The sequence below is a fragment of the Prionailurus bengalensis genome, chromosome C1, assembly GCF_016509475.1.
Source record: "Prionailurus bengalensis isolate Pbe53 chromosome C1, Fcat_Pben_1.1_paternal_pri, whole genome shotgun sequence".
NCBI classification, from domain to species: domain Eukaryota; kingdom Metazoa; phylum Chordata; class Mammalia; order Carnivora; family Felidae; genus Prionailurus; species Prionailurus bengalensis.
This window is the reverse complement of record NC_057345.1, coordinates 175,699,837-175,719,815: the sequence shown is the minus strand read 5'-3', so window position 1 is coordinate 175,719,815 and position 19,979 is coordinate 175,699,837. Positions and strand designations below refer to the sequence as shown.

The window sequence follows — 19,979 nt, the reverse complement described above, 5'->3', positions numbered from 1 at the left end:
AGAACATATAATTTATAGCAGACACTTTATACAATACATTGGAACAATGGATTAATAAACATTCTTTTAAAAATAAATAGATTTCACATAAACTATGGTATGAACTTTCTGATGAAAATAAGGATTCCTGCAAAAGAGACATTGCAACTCAAATCAGCATGTGTAAAGAACAACACAGGACAAAAAGGAATCAGTAACACGTGATCAGTATCATAAGCAAAGGACATTCCGTCAGGACAGTACAAGACTACTCATAGTCATACCTGCCTAAGAGGATTTCAGTCTCTCAATGTGGACAAAACTCTAAGTGAATATATATTATATTCTTTTATAGAAAATTATTTTCAATTAAACATTACTGACTGTATTGTGATTATTAACACCTGATTTTGCTTTTAAGTTTGTTTTCATAAGGTTCTAATTTCTTTTAATGTAGAAAAAAAACTTAGGTATTGTGATAAGTAGAATAGTGTAAATAGTGTACAGGTTAATAGATGTATTATGGTCCTGACCATAATGTGTTTTAAGATACACTGTTGTAGGAGTGCCTGGGTGGCATTAAGCCTCCGACTTCAGTTCAGGACATGATCTCATAGTCTGTGGGTTTGAGGCCTACGTCAGGCTCTGTGCTGACAGCTCAGAGCCTGGAGCCTGCTTCAGATTCTATGTCTCCCTCTCTCTGCCCCTTCCCCACTCTCATTCTGCCTCTCTCCCCCTCTCTCTCTCAAAAATAAATAGACATTAAAAAAAAAAGATATGCTGTTCTAGAATGAAGTTGGAGGGGGAATACCATTATGACGAATGTATTTTTAAAATATTTTTACAAATATCTAGATATGCTGTTATTCATAAATGGAAAATACTATTTATGGAAAAAAAAAACCAAACTACGTTTACTCTATTAAATGACAAGCATTTGCCTCTAATATTGAAACCTTACATTGCTCTAAGAGTTCCTGATTATATCCATTTCCTATTGCACTTCCTTTTTTCATGTTTTTGGATGAATGAAACAAGATTGAACAAGTTGTATGATACAATTTTACTTATTAGTGGGATGTTTTGTAGTTTTTCACAAAGCATATTTCCTTTCCCTTTAATTTGCCCCTTTGAAACTAACTGTGCTTGTGAACTTTTTATCTTGAACCAAAATATTTATATCTCTGAAATAGTTACAGACTTACTTGTCTTATAGCAAGAAGTTTCAGTCAGTTATATTATGCACTAGATTTATTTTTAAACTCCCTAAAAAATGGTTATATATGTACTAGCTCCATCTATTATGCTATCTTATGGGTAGACCTCTTATTCACAAGAAGAGAGGAAATAATAGTTATGTCATTAAAACAGCTAAATACGGTGTGAACTGAAGATGTTAGTGAAAATGGTGATAGAAAAATTACATATGAATATGGACATAGATATGGATATAATAGAGATAGAGATACAGAAAGAGAATTTTAGTTTCAGTCACTACTTGATGTAAAATAAAAGTACAACTTTATGCTATGTTTAAAATCTAAACTTCTAAAAATAAATGACATTGACTTCAAAAGTCAAACTAAAATAGATATCAATTTTATCAATAAGTTAATAAAAGAAATATCTCACTTCTTAGCTCAGTGGTTTTATAGATGCATTGATAAATTATTATGTAAACTACACAATTCAAGTTTCCAAATAATAATTATATTATAATTTGATGTTAAAACTGAAATTACTTGGGGAGAATGGAGTAGAGAAAACAATGGAGTTAGAGGCACCAAACTACAGAGGGCTCTCTCAGGAAGAGTCCAAGAGGGAGGGAGGTATTTATCTTGGAGGTTTTGGACTAGGAAGGGTGAGGTAGTCAATACCTAGAATTATTTTCTAACATCTCATCTTATAAATGTCTTTAAATGTAAGTAATTTATACATAGCTGTTGTTATTTATTGCAGCATTTTAAGAACCTGGGATGTTAACAGATGCTCCCTAGTTTAGACAGTAAGAGGTTTTATTAATTATCAGCTTCACATTAATTATTTACATATGAAGAGCAGAGTTGTTTGTCAATTTTTATAATTTTTGTTATAACTTCTCCCCTCTTTTAGAAAACTTGCAATTTGCATTGAAGTTTTCTCCAATTGAAAATAATTCTTGAGGCACTTGGGTGGCTCAGCCAGTTAAGCATCCAACTCTTGATTTTGGCTCAGGTCATGATCTAATGGTTCATGGAATTCAGCCCTGAGTCAGGTTCTGCGCTGCGTGTGGAGCATACTTGGGATTCTCTCTCACTCTCCCTCTGCCCTTCTCCCCTGCTTAAGCTCCCTCTCGAAAGAAAGAAAGAAAGAAAGAAAGAAAGAAAGAAAGAAAGAAAGAAAGAAAGAGAAAGAAAGAAAGGGAGGAAGGAAGAAAGAGGAAGAGAGAGAGGGAGGGAGGAAGGAAGGAAGGAAGAATTCTTTGTGAAAATTAGTATAATTAGAACCTGTTGCAAAGCATTAATTAAATATGTAGCCTCAACAACTGATTTAGTTCCTCCATTTCTGATTCTTGCTTCGACTTACACAACATGCATTTCAACCTGTCTAATGTCCTGTCTATTTAGGCAGGAAACTAAAAATGTTACATTTCCCAGATTCCTGGCCAACTATGGCTCTGGATGTGATTTAGATTTTTCCGAAGAGATGCATCTGCTTGAGACTTAGATTCGAGAAGTAAATCACTAGAGAAGAGCGGCTAAGCCTCAAGTTTCTCTTTTCCTTAAGTAGATCAAGTAGAAGATAATCATTGGACAGCAGTTTTCTGATTCCTAGTCTCCAGCCAAAGTGGCGGGATTCTAGAATCATCAATTCTGCTGGTTATTACCTCGCTCCAAGACTGACAAAAGTAGTGTAATTCTAGAATCAGTGACCAGAAATCTCAGATTGTGTTTGTCATAGATGGAATCTTCAGTGGGCTGGTCTTACAGTATTTTGCTGGAAGTGATTCTTAGGAGTACAGGTTAATGACTGATCCTCCAGTCTTTTCCAGAGTTTTGTAAGTACCATTCCCTGTATTAAAACCCTCTTCACTTAAATTAGATAGGAGAATCACCATTAACTTCAGTTGAACCCATACTAAACATTAACTCATGGGGCTGTTATGAGGATAAAATGTAGGTGATGAAATATAAAAGCAATTCAGAAGCCAGTGTTTGGCCATCAGTAAATGCTAGAAAAATTAGTAAAGACATCTTTTAGTGAATGTATTTTATTTGTATAAATATATATCTTTTATTACATAAGCAAAATCTAAGATATTCTGTATGTTTTGCCAGAATTCTGAGTTAAATAAATTTTCCAGTGTCAGTGTTATTTTTATTTTTGACTTGTATAATGTTGCTTCTCTTTATTATGTTTTTTATTTCCACAAAAGTCAAATACAAACATCACCAAGCCAATTGAAAATTGAAGAATCAGTCTATATGTGTGATTGCTGGTGGTGTCAGTCATTGATTTAGAGTGTCAAAAGATAAATTGAAAAGTGGTTTATTCTTACAACTAATCATTGTGGCTCCACTGTAATTCACTGATTTCACTGTGTATACCCATACTAATATTTTTCCTTCAAATCTGGAATTGTTTCAAACAAATATTTAAAGTAATTTTATTTGGCTCTTCCTTGTGTCCAACAAAGAATTACAGACTACAGAAATACTTCCAATAATTGAAGGAAAATAAATAAATATATGGCTGTTTATGTAGTGTTACTAAATAAATAAATAAATAAATAAATAAATAAATAAAAATATATGGCTGTTTATGTAGTGTTACTTTTCAAAGATAAAGGCTCAAGAAAATGTAAACTAAATAAATATATGGCTGTTTATGTAGTGTTACTACATAAATAAATAAATAAGTAAATAAATAAATAAATAAATAAAAATATATGGCTGTTTATGTAGTGTTACTTTTCAAAGATAAAGGCTCAAGAAAATGTAAACTAAAAGCCTATTGCTAAGTTATGCAAGAGAGAAATAAATATGCTACTATACATAGTATAATATTGTACAGTATAAACATGCACACACACCCCCATGCTTCCTCAATTTACATTGCATGTTTTCTCCTTCACCATAGGTTTTCGCCCCCATTGCCTCTTCCCATTGCTTCACTCTACTGTGTTTGGTATATGTCCTTAATATGTATGTGCTCTTATTTTTAAATAATTTTATTTTATGGCTGTGTTTTTAATATGTACAAATGATATTTACCTACGAGTATAATTTCTCCAATTTTTTTCATTTAACATTATAGTTGACGATTTTTGTTTTATATTTATCTAGTTCCAAGTGCTAAATTCTGCACAGTATCCCATTTCAAATCATTTTTAATTTTTCTGTTCATGGATACATAAGTGCCCCCAATTTCCTGCTACCACAGTCATGCAGTAACAAATAGTGACAGTGTCATTTGGGCAAACAGTCAGTGGTGGGACTGCAGTGTGAGAGGAAACACACAGTTACAGTCCCAATAAGGGTTGGTAGTTAGCCTTCCATAGTAGCACTGACAGCTTACGCTCCCATCAGCAAGATTAATCTGCTCTTAATTTTCTATAGTCTTTTCAACAACTTGGTACAGTCTGCTTACTTATTTCACGTCTGAAGCATAGAACACAATAGCTAATAAGAAAATATATAATCTTATCTATCCAAACCAGAGCATTTTTAATAGCTAAGAAGAGATAATGATAACTGCAAAGAGATATAAATCATAAACAGGTTATGCCAGGCAAACCAGGTCGTTCACCCTGTGACACTGATGTTTTAAATATTTGTATTTATTTATTTGATTATTTGTAAAGTTGAACATCTCCTCATGAACATTTTAGCCAGCACATTAATTCTAAAAAATACTTACCTCCTTTGAATGTTTTTCTCTTAGTTTCTGGTCTTTTTCTTGTTAATGGGCAAAGTTTACTCTGTTATCTTAGGTTCTAATCCCTCGGTATTACTCATCTTCCCCCAGCCTGTAATTCACCTTCTTGAATTCTCTATTGTTTCCTTCACTGAAGAGAAGTGTGAATAAATACATGTCATTCACTGGGGACTGTGGCAATACTTCATGGCATCATAGTAACAAAAATAGTCTCTCTTACTTTTAGAATTAGTACTATACTTTGCCTTTCACACTGAAGTCTTTGATCCACCTAATAGTTACATATAGATTTGAGCTCCAGGTAAACTTTATTTTTCTATAGATTTAAGCCAGTTTCTCATTCCCACCACCTAAACAACCTGTCCTTCCCCCCACAAATTTGTTAAACCATGACAACCAAGTCCCCCTGTGTTAACGGAACTTTTTTTTTTTATTGTTTTGTTACATTGTTCTAGTTGGGGCTTTTTTGGTCATATGCACATATCATGAGGTTTTGATTGTTGTATCTTTACAGTGTGTCTTAATATCTGATAAAGGAGACACTCTTTTGTGTTTAGAACTCATTTAGCTATCTTCGGGCAATAACTCTTACATTAAAAAAATTATTTTTTTTTTAATTTTTAAATGTTTATTTATTTTGAAGGAGAGACACAGAGTGTCAGCTGGGGAGGGGAAGAGAGACAGAGAGAGAGAGAGAGACAGAATCCGAAGCGGGGTCCAGGTTATGAGCTATCAGCACAGAGCCCGATGTGGGGCTTGAACTCACGACCTGTGAGATCATGACCTAAGCCGAAGTTGGACACTTAACCAATTGAGCCACCCAGGTGCCCCTTACATGAAAAATCTTAAATCAAGTAATCAAATTCTACAAAATTTCTGGAATGTTAGTTTTAATTGTATTGAATTTATAGATTAGTTTGAATGCTAGAAGCTTTACAGAGTATGTATATATACACCACCATCATGGTGTTCAGAAGCTAAGCTACTGTCCTCACACATGATTCATGCTTGTTTTTTTCTTTTCCTTCTGGATCTGATAGAACAACTGCAAGGTAGAACCTATGTCATATCTAGCTTAGGAGAGTCTGTGAAACTCTATTTATGTTTTATGCCTCTGCAGTAAAGGAACACAGGCTAGGGAAGCTGGTATCTATGTTGAAAGTCCCAAGTCAGAGCATCTGTCCCAAGGATAGTAAGCATTAAAAAATTTACTCCTACCCATACCTCATGTTTCCCATGCCAAAAACACACCAGTTTCTTCCTTATGAAGCAAACTTTAGGAAAAAATGTGGACTTCCATGTTGTTTATAGAAAAATATATATATATTTTTGACTGGCACAAGCATTGTGGGCTTCTTGGCAGTCAAATCCCTTTGCAAATTAATAAACTGGTATGCTAGGTTAGCTTGTCATATGACTTCTTTCCAGCAAATCTTATCATTAACATAAAATCATCAAGTTTTTAGATCTTAAAGTAATGTGATATATTTCTTATAAAAATAGCTGCTATAATTACTTTTGTCCATATATGCATGCACCTTTAATGTGGCTTTATACTCTCCCATCACTAGGTGATGTTTATTTCCCATTCCTTTGAATCAGGGCTGGAATTCTAACTTACGGTTTCCAATATGATCTTAGAATCCTCAGGTAATTGTTTGAAGTTGGGGTCAGCCTCCTGAAGGATGAGAGACACCACAACACAGCTTACAATCAGCACCAAACTCAGATGTGAATTGGGCTGTCTTAGACCATACAGTTCCAGCTGAGCTCTTAGTTAACCAGAGCCATGATCCCAGTGAGACCAGAAAAAGACCACTTAGCAAAACCCAGCCCAAATTTCTGATCCACAGAATTAGGGTAAATAAAATGGTTGTTGTTTAAGTGAGGCTGGGAAAACCACAACCACAGGCCAAATCCATCCTTCAACTTTTTTATATATGGGACTTCAACCTAAGAATCAATCATTTTTATATTTTTAAGAGATAAACAACAATAATAACAACACGCAAAAGCAACAGCATGTGGTCCACACTGTGTAAAATATTTACTGTCTGGCCTTTTACACCATTTTAAACCACTGTGTTTGGGTTGTTTATATGCAGGAATACATAAAGTGCATGTCAAAGCTTGAAACTTGCTTGTCAAACCAATTGAAGTGGTTCTTTGGTAGAACTAAATTTAAAAGAAAATCTGCATACATTGAAGGTAATTTTATTCCTTCTCACTCAAACTGAATGCATAAATATTCATATGTATCACTCATAATGAAACTATCAGGATCATGTATGGATATAAAAACATTTTATAAATTATCAGGTACTATAAAATATAAGGTGTGATGATTGATTTTGAGAATAAAGAGGTAAATGATGACTAGCTTCTGGAACATAGTAGAAGCTATAGCAAAGGTAGTTTCCAAAGTAAGTTAGCATTAGCCTTATCAAAACATGAGAAAATTAATTTACCAAGAAAAACATTTTAATGCTTTTACAATTTTTCACTGATTTCCCACTCTTTATTGCAGTCAAGAATTAATTAAGGCGGTACTTGCTTATATCAGCTACATAGACATATGTGTTGAATCATTAATTTTGCATAATTTAGTCAATGTTGGTTGATTTAGCAATTTTTCTATTAAGACCATTTTCACCTTACATGAATTTTTTAAGATAGATAGGTGATGTTAAATAGATCGATCGATAGATTATAGATAAATTTAGTTATTAGTAATTGCTTGGATTCCCAGGCATATGCTTTGCAATTATGTTGCCCTGAGTTGTTACCTAAAGAACTCATTTATCTGAAGAAATTCATATTGTAATATTTATGTATAAATATTTCCAATATTATGAAATATACATTTTTACTATACATTCTTGCAATACAAATTCTTTTATGCACATTAATACATTCTAATATCTCTGTTATTATCCTAAGAGAAGTAGAGAATGGATCTTAGGTAGACTGAACACGTATCCAAGTTTGCTGTAAATTCAGGTAAAAAATTGCTGTAAATTCAGGTAAAAATGTAGTCCTTCTTCTGGAATCCCTTAATATTTAAGCTCCTTCACTGTTAGAGAACTTCCAATTTGCAAAATAAATTATATAGTTACCATGATATCGGGAGAAAGTAGCAATCTCCCCTACAAACTGTATTATATTTAAAAATGGTCTCCTTAGGGGTCGCCTGGGGTGGCTCAGTTGGTTAAGCTGCAGACTCTTGATTTTGGCTCAGGTCATGATCTCATGGTTCATGGGATCAAGCCCTGCATCAGGCTCTGCACTGACAGTGCAGAGCTTGCTTGGGATTCTCTCTCCCTCTCTCTGCCCCTCCCCTGCTTGCACATTTGCATGCTCTTCCTATCAAATAAATAATTTTTAAAAATGCTCTCCTTGTACCAGTATCAATAAATCTTAGATTTATACCTACTTACCATGGTAAGTAGTTTCAGTTGCCAATTGCCTTTCTTCATTACCTATATTTATATATTCTTTGTTTCTCAGATATAAAGTCAACTTCTTTATCTACTATGGTAATTAAGATTTGGTCCTATTGTTTTATTCTGCATGATTATCAGATAATCTATACTGATGGAAATCTTCTTTCCATCGATAATAAACTAATTATAGATAGTTGCAGGACAAAAACTCTCATTACCATTTCTCTTAGTAACATCATTGAAATGTTCACATTCACATTTTACCATGGCAAATAACGTTCCCATATGCATTGCTTTAGAAATCAACAGAATACCATGGTGGATGGTTGCATGAGTCACTCTACATCCATATTAAACACAACCCATCCTTTAAAAAAACCACTGATTTTATTGGTGTGTAGAAAAGAGGGATTTTTTATGTGTAGGTTTTATTACAAAAACAAGAGAAATTTCATAACTGTTTTTGAATATATATTACTTAACAACACTGTAATTCACTGTAATTATTTTCCTTTTTGTTCCTTCCAAAGTATTTATTCTTTTAAGTGAACCCAAATTTTTAATACACCTCTATCACATAAAGTTGATCATGTGCTGTGAGTTTCAAGTAATTTTTAGCAAACCACTCTTTCGCCATAATATCACGGATCATAAGATTTCTGATTCATTCTGCATAAGTATATTATTTTATATATGTTTTCCTAACTGTGACTTAGGAGTATTATTTTTGTCAGTCTATATTTTTGAAGACTTTTGTTAACAATCATCTTCCAAGGACCAACAATGAATGCTACCAATGGCTATTGCTTTGTACAGATAAGACAGAGTCTCTTGTATCTATATACCCTCTCTGATGTACTCAACAAATCATGTTCATAGTGACATAATTGCTTGTTGTATAAAGTATTTTTTAAATTAGAAAGGATAATACATAGGAAAACGTGATCATACATAGGAAAGATTATACATAGGATTGGTATGTTAAGAGAATGTATTGAATCTTCGTTGTTTTATTTTGGAGAGTGAGTTTGTCTGTTTCCTTTATTTTCATTATGTCAAGTTTAGGTGTCATTTTCATTATGTCAAGTTTAGGTGTTCAGAAACCCTATGCACTAAATCTGTGCTGTAAATCCCAGAGGATTTTTGTCTTGTTACATTCCCATTCAATATAGAGATCTAAAGTTGTGTTCCAATTCTGATATGAAATGCAAATACCTAAAACAATTTTTTGTATCCCTTGCAAAGTTCTGTGCAACCTCAGCAATGTGTTCTGAGAGCCATGTAGTCTCCACTGCAAACTGTTTCCGCTTCTGTTCCTACAAAATATACGAAGCTGAGAAAAACTTGCATAGAGCAAATGGGGGATTCATTGTTACATAAATCCAATTAGATGCCTAGGAATATAACCTGCATAAACAATTAACAAGACTAGAAATATTATGTTCTGTGACTAATATAACACACTGGAAGTGCCATCCATTTCAGACTTAGGTATAGATATGTAACAGAGTAATTAGTTATATCCTTTGGTCTAAGGAATAATTAAGTAAATTATTTATCAATTATATTTATTTTAGATTTAGAACTTTATCCATATCTCTCCAAATGAGTTTTTAGTAATATTTCTTATGATTGTAAGTGACTTTTAGTATTACATATTTTACACTGTTAAAGTAGTCATTGCTAACCAAAGTTTCACAATTAAACACATTTTTACAAATGATGTTATATGTGCTACTGGAAATTAGGAATCAATAAAGCAGATACTCTACCACCTTCAGAAAGTTTATAGCCCCATAGGGCAGATCTAAGATAATGTAAAATAAGAGATTCTAACCCAATATAGGAGTCTTTGAGGAAAGGATGCTTACAGTGGAATAGTTTAGCCTGACAATGGGGTGGGACAAAGTCAAGGCATGGAAGGACATGTGCAAAAACTGTTTCAGTATAAGGCATTTTGCAAGAGAAACTGATCTGTAGAGGCAGGTTTAGCTGATGGTTATGATATCTAGGGGTTATACGGAGGTTATGATAAAAAGTGTCTATAGGATGAATTTATTCCATATTAAGCATTTAGGTTTTTAGTGCTTGAGCATATATGTATGTAAATATGTTTACATACACATATTTAAATATATGTATTATATATTACATATATTGATTTAAAATGTTTTATAAGTAATAAAATACTTTGAAATTTCTTAATGTGCTACATATTAGCCATGTACCATATGTGGACTAAATCTTAATCCTCTACCTTGAAAAAAAGTATTGTTCAAAAAACTATCTTAGTTCTGTATAGTCTTCCTAGTGAATTCTTTGTGCTATGTGAAACATGTCTGTAAGTTTAGCAAGAAACTAATATCTTGTAAATTAAAAAATAAATGTTTACCTAATTATTGATATCCTATGTAGCTTGTACCTAAACCTAATTGACAGGTACTTAACAATGTGGATTTTCTTCTTTTCATAAAATGTTTATTTAGGAAATGTTCGAAACAGTCTTTATGAACAAAACAGTCATATTTTGTAAAGCAACAGTGACATCCAGTGACAACTGAGATTTAATCAAAGAATATGTTTTAGATTTGCTATACAAGGAAAAGAAAAAGTGTTATTAAGTATTAAACTACACACATTTTTTCTATTTGTTTTTTTAAATGTTCTAAGAATGTATCCATATAACAAATCATTGGATGAAAATATAAACCAGTCAATCACTTAGAGAACGAAAAAATAAGCCATGGATTGGGAGAAAATATTTGCAAAGCATGGCTGGTAAAGGATTATACCCAAAATGTACGAAAAACTCTTCAATTGCAGTGTCCTATGTCACAAGGGAATTGCAAGTTAAAACAACAATATATCACTACACACTTAATAGATGGCTAAAATAAAAAGATACTGATTATAACAAATGCTGGTAAGTATGTAGAGCTACAGGAATTCTCATTCATTGCTGGTGGGAATACCAAACGTTATGGCCACCTGCTGGGGAAGTCTGCAGTTTCTTAAAAAGCTAAAAATGGTCTTATCATCTGGTCCAGCAATTGTGCTCTTTAGCATCTACTGATATAAACTAAAACCTTATGTCCATACAAAAACCTACACACAAATATTTATAGCAGCTCTATACAGCAGTTTGCACCCCAAACTGGAAGCAACCAAAATATCATTCAGTAGGTGAGTGAAAAAACAATTGCGATACACCCACACAACAGAGGAGTATTTAGCCATAAAATGAAATGAGCTATCAAGCCACAAAAAGGCATGGAGCAAAGCTAAATGCATATTTTCAAGAAAGCAAAGCTAGTCTAAAAAGACTATGTAGTGTATAATTCTAATTATGTGACATTCTGGAAAAGACAAAGCTATACAGAAATCAAAATGTTTAGTGGTTATCAGAAGAGAGGGATGAATAGATGAAGCACAGAGGATTTTTAGGGCAGTGAAACTATTCTAAAGATTCCATATGATGCTATAAAGGTGAATACATGACACTATGCATTTATTAAAACCCATAGAACTGTACAATTGTGAGCCTCAATATTAACTACAGGCTTTAGTTAATAATAGCATATCAATGTTAATTCATCAATTGTAACAAATGTGCTACATAATGCAGTAAGTTAATAATGGGGTAATATGAAACTGCTTGTATGGAATAATATGGAACTCTGTACTATCTTCTCATTTTTAATGTAAATCTAAACTGTCCTCAAAAGCAGAGTCTGTTAATTAAAAAAGAGTCAAACAACAATCATTTACAATATTAATCTCTCGCAGTGAATGCATGTCTTCCCCTGAATGGTAGATCATTACCAAGATGTTTCATGGGATTATTCATCATTCTTATTGAATATTTGGAAAGTGAATATTGAGTGAAATGGTGAATGTGTAGGTATATTACAAACTTGCATAAATTAAATTGGGTGTTGTGTGTGTTTGGGATGTGGAGGACTTCACAGTCATGCTACTCTGTGGCATTGAGTAATTCAATATTTTCATTGTAGTTTATCATTTCTATCTTTATTTTATTATTTTTTAATGTTTATTTTTTGAGGGGAGGGAGGGGCAGAGAGAGAGGGAGACACAGAATCTGAAGCAGACTCCAGGCTCCCAGCTGTCAGCACAGAGCCTGACTTGAGGCTGAAACTCACCAGCCACAAGATCATGACCTGAGCCAAAGTCAGACGCGTAACCAACTGAGCAACCCAGGCGCCCCTAATTTACCATTTCTAAAACCATAGTGGTAAAAGTTAATACATGGATTTTTTTTTAAAAAATCACAATTTAATGCAATCATGATAGGATGAAAAAAATGGAATGCCCCCACTATGAAATTAACAGAGGTACATACAAAATGTCACATGAGTTACAAAAATATATTATAAGAGAGATACAATGTGACAATAGTTCACACTAAAAAGTAAATGTTAAGAGATCTTAGCTGACCACAGGTTTGATATAGCCTATTCACAATAAAAATTTTTATTTAAATTGCCTTATTTTTTTTAATTTCTATTTTTATTCTGGTTTCATTTTTTTTATTTTAATTTTTTTTCAAAAACAAAGAGAGAAATAAGTCAATGGTGAACTCCAGGTGGCTAGACCGCATCTGGAATACTATGTTCAGTTCTTGTTGCCTATTTTAAGAGAGTCATTGACAAGTTAAAGCATCTTAAGAAGAGTTTAGGTGTTGAAATTTGTAATATGAGAGCTGAAGAAACTTGAAAATGGTTAAGCCAAGAAAGAAAAGCATAAATAATCAGTAATAGTTACCCTTAAATACTTGAAGTCTCCCTGTGGAGATAACATTTTTTAGGCTTACAGGAAAATTATTAGCAATAGGTGAAACTTACAGGGAAACACATTTTATTTCAATGATTTTCACTTAAGCTAACATAACTTGTTCACACAGAACTGACTATATTAACATAACATTAAGACACTTATTGATATATCCTTTCAACATAATTAGAACCCGTTTCTATTTTTATGCAACATAAGTAAAGTCGAACGATAGAAATCTTGAGAGAAAAACAGTTTTTGCTAATTACCCATTATGAAATTGTTAACAAATAATGTTAATATCTCTCCACATGAAAGGCTCAGAAGCATATAAAATTCTCCTTGTAATATTTAGAAATGACTTCTTTCTTCTTTCATCCCTAAGTTAGTATGTACATATTGTCTCAAGTAAAGACAATACAAAAATGTATAAAGAAAGCTTTAATCATCTCCACTCTTGTATTTCTTTTCCCACAATATTGACTTAATTTCAACAGTCTTTAGTATATTCTTTCATACTTTCCCTATATTCATATGAATATCTTAGATACATGCACATGTAGAGATTATTCGTTTCTTTTACAAAAATATGGGTCACAAATAGTACACTTGAACTTTGAAAAAATTCTCTTGACAAACAGATTGAGCATTCCTTAGGTCAAAAGCCTGTTCAACCTTTTTTCTATTGCTAGATGTTCAGTATTCCAGCTATTTAGTTTTATATTGAAATCATGCTGCCTGCAACAAACATCTTTGTATGTGTATGCATGTAACTACTATTGCTTTTATTTTTACATGATATTCCATGGACACATCTTTTAAAGTGGAAATGCTGGGTTAAAGACTATGTATTTTCTTGTTTGTTTAATATTATTACAAATTGGTTTTCCAAAACTTGTAACAAATCATGAAAAAAGTGAAAAAGAGTTTCATTTTCTCCTATTGTGTCATAGCACTGGATATTATCAAATTTTGAAAGTTTGGTAAATCTGAAGACAAAAATATTATTTAATTATTGCTTTAACTTGCATTCCTGTGAGGCTGAAATATTCCTAATGATCATGTTACTGTTTTATTTCTTCTTCTATAACTTGCCTGCTGTAATAGGATAATCTAGGATATGCTCTGATAATATACTAACCCAGAAACTTTGATGGCTTAACACAGGAGAATTTTATTTCTCAATCATGTTACATGCCCAGAATGAATTAGCAGCAAACCCAGATCCACAGTCACTCAGGGACTTAGACTGGAAAAGACCCTTCAGTGTTATATCTGAACTACCTATAGTATTTGTTCCAAGCAAGCTTCCAAAAACTCAAAGAATCGCAGAGGAGACATAAAAGCTCTTTGCAGCCTTAGCTTTCAGATACTATCTGTGACTTCTCACGCTACCTAGTCTTATGGTATCAGACTGTTAGTAAGTCTGGGAAATACAAATGAGGTATATTTGGGGAATATTTGATGGCTATTAACCATGTCTGCCACAACTGCCATTTTTCTAGCTTGGGTATTTGTCTTTTCTTAAATCAACTTACCAGAAATATTTGTAGGATATATTAATTTTTTATATTAAGATATATTTGTTTAGCCTTTACTACTATCATTTGTCATTAGCTACTTTGTGGTATCTTTTGCCACACAATAAAAATGTGTAGTTAAATATATCCCTTTTATACTTTTATCCCTTTTCTATTTTCTGAATATGTTCTGCATTTAGTAACACCTATAGCACTTCATTTCTCTACTATTTTTGTAAAGTATTTGTTCATTTTCTTTACATTTAAGCATTTACTTCATTGACAGTGGTTTTTAAATAATGAAATAAGAATCTGGCTTTTCTTTTGTCAGATGATTAATCAACCCACAGCAACATTTATTAAATAAACAATTTCCCACTGAATTATTTCCTATATAACACCATGTTAGACTCTTTTAGGCTTTTTATATATTCCACGAGTTTCTATGCACCTTAATGAGATAATATACTTTCTTTTGCATATGATGTTTTCATATTCAATTTTAATATCTAGTAAAGCAAGAACAGAACCTCTTCTTCCAGTTTGTCTTTGTAATTTTACTAGGTATAATTCTTCTGAAATATAAAATCTTATTTAAAATCTAAAGTAAAAATCAAATTATTATGGAATTGCTTGAAATTATTCATTAATTTTGCAATCCATTTCTATTTAGGTACATAGTTTCTCCATTTTGCACAGGTCCTCTTTAATGCCCATCAAAAATACACCAAAAACAAATTATACAGATTTTTCATTTTTGCCATTAAATTTATATATGGGTACTCTGTCATTTACTGTTTACTATTTATGTGTTCATTATTTGCTACAATAACAGAGTATTTTTTATTTCCATTTTGCAATGGTAATTGCTAATAGAGAAAAAAAGCTACATTGATTTTTTTGTGTGTATTAACCTAAACAGTCAACAAATTTCCTTACTGATGTACTTGTAGTTTCTTCAGTTTTCTAGGTATACAATCTGGTTGCCTACATCTAAGAGTAAGTTTCTCTCCCTATTTTAATGTGTATACAATTTTTTTTTATTGTCTTGTTGCATTATCTAGAAGAACAGCACTATCCAACAGAATTTTCTGTGATGATGGAAATGCTTTAAATCTTCACTACCAACAGGGGAGTTACTAGGTGCACATGGCTAGTATAACTGTGGAGTTGACTTTTAAGTTTGATTTAATTGTAAATCATTTAAACATTCACATGTGAACAATAGCTAATGTATTGGGCAGTACAGATTTAAAGTGCCAAAAATAATATTGAAAAATTTCATGATAATGGACATTCCTGTCTTTTTGTTACTTTTAATTATCTCAGTGTTTCACTGTTTTATGTATTGTTTGCTGGTTTATCTGTGTATGTGTGTGTGTATGAATATTCTTCATTGTTTTTAAGCAATTTCTGTTGATTCCTCTTTCCTTAATAATGTTTAGATATTTAATTCTGATTGCATATAGAATTTTAACAAATATTTCTTGACATGTTTTTTTCTTTTTTTAAATGTTTGTATTTTTTCCTTTTTTTGTTGTTTATTTATTTTTGAGAGAGAGCACCATATGAGTGGGGGAGGGACAAAGAAAGAGGAGGACAGAGGATCTGAGGCGGGCTCCGTGCTGACAACAGAGAACCCGATGTGAGGCTTGAACCCATGAACCGTGAGATTATGACCTGAGCCAAAGTGGACACTTAACCAACTGAGCCATCCAGGCACCCCTGGGGTTTCTTTTTAATGTGTATGTGTAATTGCTTATTTGGTGCCCTAATTCTGAACAAAACTTATATTCCTAACTCCTTTCTGCTTCTGGTGTTATTATTTTCATGCTATGGGAAATTATATTTCTAATCAATGTATTTAGAAAATTAATAGTGCTAAGTGAATTATTCTAGAGTTTTCTAATGTGTTATGATATTAAGGTTATGATAAATATGTAAAATGATATAAGAAACATTCCCTTTTTCTATGATCTAGAATATTTCATGTTACATAAAGCTTTAATGTTTTATTCATAAAAAATTATGTTTATATAGAGCTGTTATTAAATAATAAGAGCTCTGTTTGTGTGATTAAAATTTAAAACACTGAAATAGAGTATGAACTGGGAAGAATAATGTTTTAGTTGGCAAAAATTTTATCCCATATATGCAAGTTTTTACTGAATTTAAATAATGTTTTAAAACTAAACCGTATTCCTCTTTTTGACTTTTAATTGATTGTTGGGAAACTAAAGAACAAATAAAGAAAATAAAACAGTACATCATAATTAAAGTGTAGTTGTTACTCAAATTGTTTTGCAGACCTTCCAGTTGTATTAAAACTCACTTATTGGGGACACCTGGGTGGCTCAGTCCGTTAAGTGTCTGACTGGGGGGCAGGTCATGATCTCACGATTTTGTGGGTTGGAGCCCTGCATTGGGCTCTGTTTGGATCCTCTCCCTCTTTCTCTACCCCTCCACCATTCACTCACACATGTTTGTTTTCCAAAAACAGCAGTAAATTATGTTGTTCTAATAAAGTCAATGCATTATGACAATTTTATGAAATAAAATGCCTGTATAAAGGGTGAAACAAAGTTTCCAAATGGGATAATAGCTGTCATCTGGAATACCTGGAAAATGCAAATGTACAAACTCTCTCAAAAGATACATAACCCAAGACAGGATTATCAAAAATAATCTCACTATGAAGCTGAAAACATTTTAAAAGTTATTTGTGTCATAAATAACCACTAGCAACCACATAGTCAACAGGATGATTAGAGTACCTAAAACTTCAAAAAAAAAATACTAAAGAAAAATAAGGCCAGGAAGTACATATAAAATCATTAAATAAAAAACAAGAAACAAAAAGCATAAAACAAAAAACACCAAATTATGAAAAAAGGCAGAGTTCAAAGAAAATCAAATAGAATTAAAATTAAAATACAAGCACAAAAATTAAAAATTTATTGAATTGGGGCACCTGGGTGGCTCAGTCAGTTAAGTGTCAGACTTGACCTCAGGTCATGATCCCACTATCAGTGAGTTCGAGCCCCGCGTCGGGCTCTGTGCTGACAGCTCAGAGCCTGGAGCCTGCTTCAGATTCTGTCTCCCTCTCTCTCTGCCCCTCCTCCTCTCATGCTCTCTCTCTCTCTCTCTCTTTCTCTCTCTCTCTCTCTCTCTTTCTCTCTCTCTCTCTCAAAAGTAAATAAACATTAAAAAATAAATAAATTAAAAATAATAAGTATTGAATCAATCAAACAGCAGATTAGACACAGAAAGAATTAATGAACTGAATATGAGACCTTGAGATATAACCCAGAATGCAGCACAGGGAGAAAAATAACCTTTTCTTCCTATTTCATTGAGAAAATAAAAGCCAATGGAAGAGAACTTCCAAATACACCCACCACCCTATCTGCCCATGTTATGCCACTCTACCCATGTACTCTCTAACACCAGCTACATAATTTGGGGGGCCTAGTAGCAAAAGGAAACTGTGGATCAGTTGATCAGAAGTTAAGATGGTGATAGCACAGTATTAAACTAGGCATAGAACCCTTCTTAGTGCAGTCCCCTGCATGATTGCATCAGTCTCACTGGCATGAACCCAGTGAGTTCAACCTTTACTTCTGTTTTTATTAATGAGCTGTTTGTCTCTGAGCGAAGCTCAGTACATCTCCCAAGTCACTAAATCTTAGCTCTTCTTAGTTATTCAAGCTCGCTCTTCCCAAATTAATTTATTAATTCAATGCATTACCAGTCAACAGTGACTGGTTTTGAAGAAACTGGCACACCAATATTAAACTTCATATGGAAGATGTAAAGAGTGAAAAAAAAATAGCCGAAAGAACTTTGAAATGTTTGAAACAGATGAAAATGAAGATTTCAAAGCTAAAGATTTAAAAGTAAAATTTTAGAAGAAAATGTAGAATAATATATTCATCCATGTTACGATAGGTAGAATTTTTTATATAAGATTTTTAAAGCACAAGCCATTAAGGAAAAGACTGATATATTTACCTGCCTCAGTATTAATCCTTATTTGACAAAAAAACAAAAACAAAAACCACCCACTCTAAGCAAACCAGAAAGACAACATACATATTTGGAGAAGGCATCTCTAATTCATATAACCAACAGAAAATATTTCCCAAAATATATAAGAAACATTTATTATTTAAATAAAAACAAGACTGAGCTCGGGTGGCTCAGTCGGTTGGGTGTCCAACTTCGGCTCAGGTCATGATCCCATGGTTTGTGAGTTCGAGCCCCGTGACGGGCTCTGTGCTGACAGCTCAGAGCCTGAAATCTGCTTTGGATTCTGTGTGTGTCCACCTCTCTCTGCCCCTTCCCTGCTCATGCTCTGTCTCTCTCAATAATGAATAAACATTAAAAATTTTTTTTAAATAAAAACAAGACAGAACAGCAAACCTAGTATTTTAAAGAGTCAAAGGATATGAACAGGCATTTCTCATATCAGTAAATCAATAAATATGAATATTTCCTTACAAGAAATCTAAGAAATAAAAGCAAAATCAACAATAAGATGGCATTTCTTAATATCAGTATATCAGAAATTTAAAATTCTGACAACACTTTTGGCAAGCATGTGGAGAAATAAGTAGTCTTATATAGTTCTGTGATGATCAATATAGAATACCTTGCATTAACTAAAAAACCTCTTATTCTACAATGCAGCAATTCCAATCTTACATATCTATTTAGAACATACGCTTAGATTTGTGCAGGGTGTCGTGTAAGAATGTTCACTGAAGCAAAAACAAGTGAAAGCAAGCTAATCAAACTAACTTCCCCTAAGCATAGAGATGAAAAAAATTAATTGCCTTTTTTTAAATAAATGGAGGGGCGCCTGGGTGGCTCAGTCGGTTAGGCGTCCGACTTCAGCTCAGGTCATGATCTCACAGTCCGTGAGTTCGAGCCCCGCGTCGGGATCTGGGCTGATGGCCCAGAGCCTGGAGCCTGCTTCCGATTCTGTGTCTCCCTCTCTCTCTGCCCCTCTCCCGTTCATGCTGTGTCTCTCTCTGTCTCAAAAATAAATAAAAGTTAAAAAAAATTAAAAAAGAAATAAATGGAATACTATACCAAAGCAAAAGTGAAAGGAGATCCACAAAGGTAAATACATATACATTTCAGAAATGTAATCATGTGTGAAAAAATGTAGTTGCAAATGAAAAGGAGTAATATACTATTTATGTGTTTTTTAAAAAACAATTGGTGGGGGGAGGGGGGTTGCGGCACCTGACTGGCCCAGTCAGAAAAGCAAGAGACTCTTGGTCTTGGGGTTGTGAGTTTAAGTCCTGTGTTGGGTGGGAAGGTT

At 33.0% G+C, this 19,979-nt stretch overlaps 1 protein-coding gene across 1 annotated transcript in view; it reads left to right on the top strand.

Annotated features, from left to right (window-relative positions):
• The first annotated feature begins 2,926 nt into the window (after window positions 1–2,926).
• Window positions 2,927–19,979, top strand: part of TFPI (tissue factor pathway inhibitor) — a 106,538-nt gene continuing 89,485 nt past the window's right edge. The window contains exon 1 of the mRNA XM_043577251.1: window positions 2,927–3,016. The gene's annotated coding sequence lies outside the window, so the exon portion shown is untranslated. The remainder of the gene's footprint in view (window positions 3,017–19,979) is intronic.